Source organism: Anomaloglossus baeobatrachus, chromosome 4, assembly GCF_048569485.1.
Source record: "Anomaloglossus baeobatrachus isolate aAnoBae1 chromosome 4, aAnoBae1.hap1, whole genome shotgun sequence".
Taxonomy (NCBI): Eukaryota; Metazoa; Chordata; class Amphibia; order Anura; family Aromobatidae; genus Anomaloglossus; species Anomaloglossus baeobatrachus.
Window position 1 is genome coordinate 690926670 of NC_134356.1, and position 8654 is coordinate 690935323.

Below are 8654 nucleotides of genomic sequence, written 5' to 3' on the forward strand. Positions count from 1 at the left end.
ACCGGGAACAGCAACCAACGGACCAGACGCACACAGCAACACTTAAGGGTGGCACCAATAGTGGGGTGATGTCTTAGATTAGGGCGGAGATAATTCAGGATCCAAGAAGCTGCAGGGTCGTAGACCTCAGAGAAAATCTGCTCCAGAGAAACCCAGAGCCTCACCTTGGCATGGTAGCATCAATCAATAACCCCAACCATGTGAGAGGCCCAATAGTACACCTTCAGATCAGGGATTCCCAGCTCTCCCCTCCTCTTGCGTGTACTCAACAAGGAGCAATTGATCCGGGCCAGCTTGTTATTCCAAATAAACTTAGTCTGGAGGGATTTCAGCTCCTTAAAAAAGAGATGGGAATTTGAATTGGGAGAGCCTGGAGGAGGTACAGAATGCGAGGAAGGACGTTCATTCTGAATATGTCACATCTTACAAACCATGTAAACCAGCTTTTAGTTTATCTCGTACAATCCTCCTGGATAGTCCGAAGGAGGGGGAGGAAGTTCAATTTGAAAAACAAATTGATATCCGCTGCCAGCTGAATCCCCAGGTATCCTAGGGACCGAGTGGCTCATTTTAAGCTGAAGGACGACTTTAGGGAAGCCACAGCAGCCTGGGGCAGATTCACATTCAGGGCCTCTGACTTAGCCATATTTATTCTGAAGTTGGACGGACCACTATAATTTTTGAATTCCCTCAGCAGATTGGGTAGAGAGACCCGGGGATTGGTGAGAAAAAATAAAAGATCGTCGCATAAGCCGCAATTTAAATTTGGGCGTTTTAACCTAGGGGCCGAAGGTATTGCAAATTCCTCTAATGTGGCACAGTAGAGGTTCCAGAGTCAAAACAAATATCAGAGGGGAGAGGGGGCTCCCCTGTTTAGTCCCATTAGCTATTGGGAACCTATCAGAGAGGAGGCCATTCACCCTGACCACTGCAGTGGGATTACTATAAAGAGATCCAATCCATCTCATCATGGATCTGCCCAGCCCCACTGCCCGTAAGACTTCTGTCATAAACATTCAGTTAACATCCATAGAGAGAAGCATCATGGGCAGCTTCTCGAGATGGGCTTTGTAAACTAGGTTCAAAGCTTTAGTCGTATTATCCCTAGCTTCTTTCCTCCATGAACTAAACCTGATCCCGGTGAATGACCCCCCATCAGAGTTAAGAGTCTATCTGCCAACATTTTCACAAAAAGTTTCAATCTGTGTTCAGCAGGTAGATGGGGCGGTAGCTAGTGCACTGGGTAGGATGTTCACCCTCTTTAGGAATAACAACTATGTTGGTGACCAAAGTGTTTTGAGGAACAGGGGACAGATCGCATGAAGCTATATTGTTGAAGGCCCGAAGAAAAGGGATATGTAATATAGAGCCCATCTTTTTATAATAAGCTAAGGGGAATCCGTTTAGGGCCCAGAGCTTTTCCCATCAGAGAATTTTTAATAGCCATGAGAAGTTCTGACTCTGTGATGGGTCTGTCCAGTCCAGCCGCATCTTCCGCCCCAAATTGATTCATACCTGAGCTACGAATGTATTCCCGAATTTGAAGGCGAAAGTCTGGCCGGGCCTGTTCAGATCGCAAGCCGTCAAGAAAGTAGAGGGAGGCGTAAAAGTTCCCGAAGGCCGAAGCAATATCTCTAGGCATCGTAACCATCTCCCCTCCCAAAGACTGGACCCGCAGGTTTCTTTGTATACGTAGCACTCTGGCCAAGGTTCTGCTACTCTTTTTTCCAAACTCATAGAAATGTCTCCTACATTTTACCATAGCGCAGTTTGCCTCGTGAATCAGAAGGGTGCGCATCTCCTCTCACTTTTTAATAAGATCGGTCCGGACCCAGTGTCCTGAGACCCTTTATGTAGAATCTCTAGTTGATGAATATCAGCAAGAAGAGCAGCCACCTCCTCTGCACGCTACCTTTTCATTTGCGATCCATGCTTAATGAAGAGTCCCCGTACCACACATTTATGGGCCTCCCACACAATGTAAGGTGACACCTTCCCCATCTCGTTCTCCCCCAGAAATTCCACCAGAGCATAATGAATCTCCCTTATATAGGCGGGTCGTTTAGCAGAGTTATTCAAGATCCATTGACTTTGCCTCTCAACGGGGCAATTAATGGCAAGCGAGATAGCAATCAGCGTGTGGTCAGATAAATGAATACTCTCGATTGTCACAACCATCAGACCGAGGAGGTCCCGATGCCTGACAAAAAATGGTTAAGTCGGGAGTAGCTGTCATGGACCGCTGAATAGAACGAGTAGCCCTTGTCCGATGGGTGCAACAACCGCCATGTGTCCGTCAAATGGTATTCAAATACCGTCCGCTTGATGAAGCGCATTGCCCGCTGTGGCAGATATAATACTCCCTCAGAATGATCTAAATGGGGATCTAAAATGAAGTTGAAGTTCCCTGCAATCACTAAAGTGCCTTCAGAAAATGTACTTTTAAGCTGAAGGAGACACAGAAACAATGCACATTGCCAATTGTTTGGCAGGTAAATTGCCGCAAATGTGTATATTTGAGGTGCAATGCGCCCCTTCACCATTAGAAGCCTCCCTTCCTCCTTGGAGCACGACTTCAACAGCTCCCACTGTAGGGAACCAGCTATCAGTATGCTAGTCCCCCTGGATCTAGGGGAGGGGGAGTGGTACACTACCAGATATCTTCTGTCTGACAACTTTTATGGTCTCCCCAGGCTGTAATGGGTCTCCTGAAGAAAAGCTACCTGTATGCGGTTTCTCCACATTAGGTTCAGAAGGATTGAATGCTTCTCGGGACTGTGTAATCCTCTCACATTCTGCGAGCCTATACGCAGCGTGGAACGTTCCTTCTTCATCTTATACTAGTATCGACCCCTGAAGAAACAGAGTCAAGGGAGAACCAAGGGAATGAGAGAGAGGGAAAAAACGGGGAGGGAGAAGGGGAAAGGAGGGAAGAAGGAAAGAGGAGAGAAAGCTCACCCCAAGAAGAAAGGAGTCAAAAGCAAACAAGAGGCCCGCGAGCGGGCGCAAGAAAAGACACAAAGAAGACTACACACAAGGTATAGAAATCTTACACAAAGCTCTAAAGACCTAAAGACCAGCCCCATGTCCGCAGGGAAGAAAGAGAATCAGGAACAAATACAGACACGCAGAGAAGCCAGAGCCCGAGCCCACTATCAGAAAGTCCAGACTTTTCCCCCCAGCAGTACGTATGGGGGTAATTGAGATTTCCTCACCATTGGTCACACAGAAGTTACAGAAAATAAAACATATGGAAAGGCAACATCCTGAATCTATAAAACTAAAAGCACCAACAGGACAAACATTAGATGTGTTCAGGCACACTCTGCAATACAGTGTCCTAAGGCCCCCTCACCATGGCAGCACACCGGGCCCAGTCCCGGCGATATTACCAGGCCAACTTTAGCTGGATAGTGTCCGAGCCCAGCAAAAGACCAGGCACATATAAACTCAATCCACCAAGGCAGGATCAACCCCCTTCATCCGCTGAAACACAGGAGTTTCCCCCTCTCCTCTTCTCTCTCCTCCCAGCAGGGACCATGGGATCCCAGGCAAGCAAGTCCAGGATCGACATCTCAAAGGTCCCCAAGAATGCAAACAGACCTGGGAGATCCAAGGGCTACTTCAAAAATGTAGACAGCATCCCCTTTACAAACGATTAAACGGAAGGAGTATCCCCAGTGATAAGGGGCATCCTCCTCCATAATACAGAGCAGGAGGGGGTGCAATGTTCTTTTCATGAACAAGGTACGGCTGGAGACATCCAGGAACAATGACACAGAGGCCCCATTTATCTCAACAGTACCGTGGGCCCAGGCCCTCTGAATAATCCACTTCTTGTCCGCATAGTAATGAAGGGCGACAAAGGACATCTCTCATGTTAGAGAATGCAATGACATTTGGGCAAGCCACTCTATGGATTCTGTCAAAAAGGAAGGTAGCATCTAGAGGCCTGTCTGTGACCTTATTAAAGATAGCCAAGACTTAAGCCGATGTAATTTCTCCTGCTTCTGTTCTCCTGATCATCCAGGAGCAGGGCCAGGTCCCTGATACGCAGGTTAGATGATTCACAGTCATTTTCCAACCATATCATTCTGCCCTCTAGAGACCCTGGGCCTGCTCAGTAGCAGTGATTATTTCTTCCAGGACCACCATATCCTCCCTCACCAGAGACAATGCTTTGAGCTGGGCCTGCTGTATTTTGGAGACCACCTCCTCTAAATCCTTTTTGCTAGGGAGGGCCACGATAAGCTCCCTCAGGGCCCGAATGTCCTGCATATCAGAGAAAGTCATTGGGGGAGTAACAGGGCCACCAGGATTGCTCCCCCCGGGTCTGTGGGACTCAAGGGGCCTAAAGATTGCTAGCTGCCAGTTAAGGAGTGCTCCTTGGGATTTGCTCCTCTCCACCCTCCTGAGGGAGTTCTGCCAGTGCAACATTGGTAGGGGCCCCACTATTAACTTCAGCCTCTCTCCCCGAACCTGCTTGTAGTGAGGCTGTGATGGAGCTCTGTCTCCCCCTCCTCCCCATCTCTTTTGACAGGCGCTGCGACCAGGCCTTCCCCTCCAGCATGCTTAAAGCTCCAACTGGCGCCATCTTGCTTCTACCCTTGCTGGAGGAGACTGTTGCCAGAAAGGAGAGGAACCGCATCAGACTCCCTGGGAGCCTTTTGCCAGCTGCTGGGTCCGGTACCGGGGCGTCTCTTTATGGGAAACATCTCTTTTTGCTGTGTAACCGGCGGGGGAAAGGAGAAAACACTGCAGGCACAGGATCTCCGGCGCCATGCGTCCTCACTCCTCTGCCCCCTAACCTTTCTGATCTTAGCCTTGTGTCCACTATGGCCAAACTTCAAAAGATTGTTTATTTATTAACAAGATATCATCACTAATGATTGGTGTGAAGTACACTGTTTGGTACTCGGTTCTCAAAATGATGAATGATCACTACGATGCTTGAGTGCTCTTTACTCGAGTCAAGCAAGTCCAAAGCTCGAACGGGTTCAACTCCGAGTATAATGGAATAGTAGAAGTGAATGATTGGGGAGATAAACAGAGTATTTCTGGGGGAGGAAAAAAGATTTTTTTTCTTTTGACACTCTACATCCAAAAACATTGTTTTTATCCCCAGTGAAGCAATCCGGAGAGTATAAGTGGCTCTCATTGGGATGCCAGCTCCCATCACTCACTGAAGCAAGCCTGTGCTTTGTGTTTGATGGTTCATGAATGACACATTCAAGAACCTGCAAATCTTAGCCAAGTACCATGAGTACCCAAGCATCCTCAAGCTCGTTCAAGTACCGAGCAGTCCTGAGAATGCTCAGTCATCATTACTCATCACTAGAGATGAGTGAACCTTAGGTTCAGTTTTCGTTTCGAACTAAAAAACACAGCGGTCGGGTTTGGAGTTTGAATGCTTTATTGCTTTATGTACAAACAACATCGTACCTGCAGCAGCAATGATAATTGGGAATGTGGGAACATGTCATCGATTAGCGATTTTAAACGTGTTTGCGTCGATTTTTGATCGAACATAGGTGTCACATGCAATGACATCGCTAACATGGCCAGATATGCGTCATGAATTCCGTGACCCCAACAACATCGCTTTAGCGATGTCGCAGCGTGTAAAGCAGCCTCTAATTGGATTATCTTTTCATAATAGGTCATATTTTTAGGATTTATTGTTATCTCAGTGGTTTACCACTGATATTTAAACAAGGGGTAATTCATGATTACAGGCTGTTTTTATTTCTCATTCGACTATTTTTTAAGCATGATCCATCAGGATATTTAAAGCTCTACAGACTTGTATTCTTTGTATTCTGTATCTTGTGTTCTGTTTATGTTGGTCAGCTTCTTTTTTTATGCTATAATTATTTTTTTTCAATATTCTCCCATATGATGTTTCAGCTATATGATAATTTTCTTCTCAGATCAATCATAGAGGAAGATATTCATTTTTATCACTATAAAAGGACCATGAAGCAGCAGGCTGCTTTCAGACAAAGTCTAAAATGAAACGGTATATGGTACTTTACAGTCATGTATTGTGATTGTCAAACTTGCAGATATCCGGGATCGGAGGGGCAAACCGGATTTAAAAAAAAAAAGTGGGTCCAGCCTGTAATTATTCTCGCATATCTGGCCAGACATGGACCCCCATATAAGTCTATGGGACCAAAAATGGTGGTGCAGATATTGGAGAAAGCGCACTATGCTTACCGGGTCTCCGGGATGGCTGTAGCTGCTCACTTTTCTTTCGGGGCTGATCAGTATCACTCATCCATATTCACTGCTTCCCCTGCGCCCCCAGCCTGTGTGACAGAGTGTCTGATTGCTTGCAATCAAATACCCTCTCTGTGGGTCACTCTAGATTGGAATGCAAATAAATTAATTCATAAGTTGTATTATAATGCACAACCTTGATGAAGCGCAACAGCTGGAGGCTGTTATTCTCAAGCTGAGGAGACCCATGCTTATTGAGCCCCCTAGTCTATAAATAGAAGCCTGCAGCCACCCAGGATTGTCATATCCATTAGCTGTACAATCTCAAAACGTTACCTAGCTCATCCCAATTGTCCTGGTGTGAAAGCATTTGGGGTAATAAGGGGTTTATAACAGCCCACAGCCAAATTCCACTAAACACTAGATTAGTAATGGAAAGCATCTATAAGACACCCCATTTAACTAATATGTAAGTGAAAAGAAATAAACACAAACACTTAAAAAATCCTTTATTTGAAATAAATGCAAAAAATCCACCCTTTTCCACCAATTTGTTAATGTCCAAAATACACAGGTCTGATATAATCTATACGGGGTCTCACAATGATTCATGCTTTGCTATATCTGCAGACACAGCTTGTGGCCATAGAATATGAACGCCTGCTGTGAGCTTCAGCCAGAAACTGAGCCACGCCGCAATTAGCAGTGATGTCACTCAGGTTATTTGCAGTCACATCTGTAGGTTCCCACGGTCCTTCACCTGCAATCACAGGTAACCTGACCTCAGCTAACCTTAATTAATAGATCTATATAACCTAGAAGAAAAATGCTATTTTTTGCCAAGAGTTGCAGATTTGGTGCTGACATTTTTACACCATATTCCTGCACCCAATTTACACCTCCTGGCAGAAAATTCACATCACTACTGCATCATACCACATGCGGTTTTGATGCATTTTTTCAGACAGGAAGTTTTGTTTGGATGTATGAATATGGTGTAAGAATTTCATCAACAAATTTGCATCTCTTGGCTAAAAAAAAAAAACAAAACGGTTTTGTTGGTGATTCAGTGTGGTTTTGTGCCAGGAGGTGCAAATTTGGTGCTAAATTGTCTGTACCAGATTTCAGCACCAAATTTACTCTTCCTGGTAAAAAACTGCACAAACACGACGTCAAAATTTTTTTTTTGCATTTTTTTGACCAAAAGATGCAAATTTGGTGATTCATTTTTACGCCAAATTCCTGCACCAAATCCACACCCCACAGTTTCCTTCCAGTAGATGCAGGCCTGGGAACTGTGAGTTTCCTGTGGTCATCTAAGGTCAGGTTGCCTGCGACCACAGGTGGAGGATCATGGGATCCTCCAGCTGTAACCCCAAATATGATGTCATCGCTCATTGCAGTGGCTCATTCTCTGCCTGAAGCCCACAGCGGGTGGTCATGTTCTTTAGCTGCTACCTGTCACTTCAAATGTAGCACAGCTGAAATCGTAGTGGGACCTTGTGTGGACTACTATGGCCCTGGGTGTTTTTGGGCTTAACCCTAGAATGTATACCTGGGGCCTCACAGTCCTGCTAGGTTACTTGTAACCATAAACCAAAAACATAATACTCCTAAAATTTAATTTATTAGAAAAATATCGCTTAAAAAATACTCAGAGATACAGAGTATAATAACTCTTATATATACACATAAACAGTCATGTAGTAGTGTCAAAGTGAGTGGAAGGTCAGAAAAAACGCACCACACCTGCTGGTGAGGGAAGGGGGACTAATTGTATTGAAATGAGTGAGCCTATAGTGACAAGACTCTTCATATATGATACATAGCCTGTAAAAATGGAGGGTAACAGGGGGAATATCTCTCCCTCTCTGGCAACTGCCTACCAGCGGAGGTGCACCTTAAGTTGTTGGGTGCCCCCCGCTCCACGTCGGCTGTCCCTAAGCTTTCCCTCTAACCTGCAAGTCGCAAAGAGACCCACCACCAAAGCAATAAAAGTGCAAAAACTAGTCAAAAAGTCATTATGAGATCTTAATAGCCCATAAGACTAATGATAATACAAATTTGGGAATCAGTATGTGGTATTACCAAAAATATCAATATAAAAGTAGCCAATACTAGATGATGCATAGATACACATATATCATGATGTATAGAAAAAATGAACTTATGATCCCAGCAAGGGACTTATCTGCTGGGGTCACTACTGGCAGTCCAAATTCCTGATTACTGCTGACAATCCAACATCCCGACGCGTTTCCCCCCTGAAGAGTTATTTTCAGGGGTTCATCAGGGGAGACCAAGGATTTTCACCATATCCGAATACATCAGAGATTGTTATAGGATAATATCTAGACAAAGGGAGATCACATTCCCAAATTAAGACATGAAATCACATCTAAAACTAGACAGTTCATTCTCCATAAGGCAAT